This window comes from Pinus tabuliformis, chromosome 5_2 (genome assembly GCF_031772625.1).
Source record: "Pinus tabuliformis cultivar Carrire ecotype Pingquan chromosome 5_2, CPIR1, whole genome shotgun sequence".
NCBI lineage: Eukaryota > Viridiplantae > Streptophyta > Pinopsida > Pinales > Pinaceae > Pinus > Pinus tabuliformis.
Window position 1 is genome coordinate 890,990,508 of NC_142306.1, and position 2,046 is coordinate 890,992,553.

Genomic DNA, 2,046 nt, shown 5'->3' on the forward strand with positions numbered 1-2,046 from the left:
GTTAAAATTGCATACCCATCCTCCTTAATGCTATCCAAGTTGTTGGGTATGTTGCACATGGTATAAAAACATGGTTCACAATTGGACTACTACTAGCAAGGAACCTAAGTTGTGCTGTATTAAATGAATCTTTTGGGTTCATTCAAAGGATTAGTAGTTAATAATTATGTCATGATAAATAATAATAACATTTTAATTTTCTTTATCCAACATGAAAGATGAAGTGAATAATTAGAGTAATTAGTACCATTGAAGTGTTTGGCATGGAATAGACATTGAATATTTGACACATTGAATCAAATAAAAAAGGACTGTTTAAACCCACTGGAATATGGTATAAACCACAAGAAGCAAGAAAGTATGGCTTCAATGTTGTAAAGTAGACAATTAAATACTAATATAAGCTTCAAAAAACAAAAATAAGGTAAATTCTATATTACTGCAAACTCTATATGAAATTCAGAAAAACCTACATCAGGGACTATCCATGAGATATGCAAAAGCAATTTTCTCTAAGAAGAGGCACCAAAATATGGAGATCAAACATCCAATGATGATCTGTCAATAGATAAATATGATAGAGCGATGAATACTCCTAATGAATAATATAACAATACTATTAATACTACTTGTAAGCATAAGAAGAAAAGGTATTTCAAATATCCCCTATAGAAATAATTTTTGAAATCTAAGCCACCTAGTTTTGATGGTGAGGTAAAGATAGGTGAACGGTGGAAGCAGGGATTCTTGTACTAAAGAAATATTTTCATGTGCATGACTACTTGGGAAGCATCAAGGCATGAGGTACCATTTTTAACATGAATGGATGAGATTCTCTTTGGTGGTAAGACCTTACGAATGTGAAAAGGATGAGTTAGAAAAAAATAATCTAGAATACATTTGAAAAATAATTTCGAAAGTAATATTTTTTTTGAATTCAGGATTTTGTGATCCATATTTTTGTAAATTTATTCTTTCGGTAAAAATCACATTGGAATTTTTGTGTGTATTCATTTCAAATCATCTAGTGTGGTTCATCGTCAGGACTAAGATGGAAAGTTTGATCTGGGTGATAGATTAAATAGTGAAGGCGATGCACAAAGAATTGAGTGAAGCAATTGAAATCAAACGATCATAAAGAAAATATTAGAGGGAAAATAACGTTTAAAAATATAATAATAATAAATATAAAAAATGAAAATAAAAATAAAAATATAATAAGAAAGTCAAGTCAAACATAGCACCATACATTACATGGTCAAGTGTTAAACATAGGTTAAAGAGACATGCATTACAAGTGTTCAAGATTAGTCTTACAACAGCTTCAATACATGTGTGAAAATGTGTTGGCATGTTAACGGGCTTCTGAATTAAGCAAAAGTTCCAAGACACATCCGTACACCATTACATCACTAACCCCGATAGTGGGGCAGTGGAACCATTGCTCACTCCTTAAAGAGAATATTACAGATTCTCAAGGCTATGTGGGTGGAGCCAAGGTGAAAAGTATTTTGCATGTACAAATGAGGGGTATTTATAGTCAAGGGTATTCTGGACCTTGTGACTGTTTGACTTCCCTCATGACTATTTGACTTACATGACTCTTTAACTTTACATGACTCTTCATATTTACATGTGGGTCTCTTGGACTTCCACGTTACATTACATTGATTACAACAATATGGCCTACAGTAGTGATGTGGCCGAGATGACTCATGACATGACTCGACACGACACAACTAGTGTGTTCATGTTGCTGCTAGTGTGCATGTCGAGATGTAGTTCTACTGAGTGATGGATGTGCTCTTGGTGTATCATAGCTTCACCTCCGCATGGCAAGGTGTGTGGAGTCTTCAATGGTCTTAATGTTCGATTAATGTTTCATGTGCATGCCGCTCCTTCACTTATACTTTGGCATGCTTCATGTGTTCATCCATTCACGAACAAGCCTCCTTGCATGTAGTCCTTGTTCATATCGTTCGTCATCGCACCATGTCTCATCCATGTACTTGCATTTGCAATCGCTCATGACGAGATGACACCAAA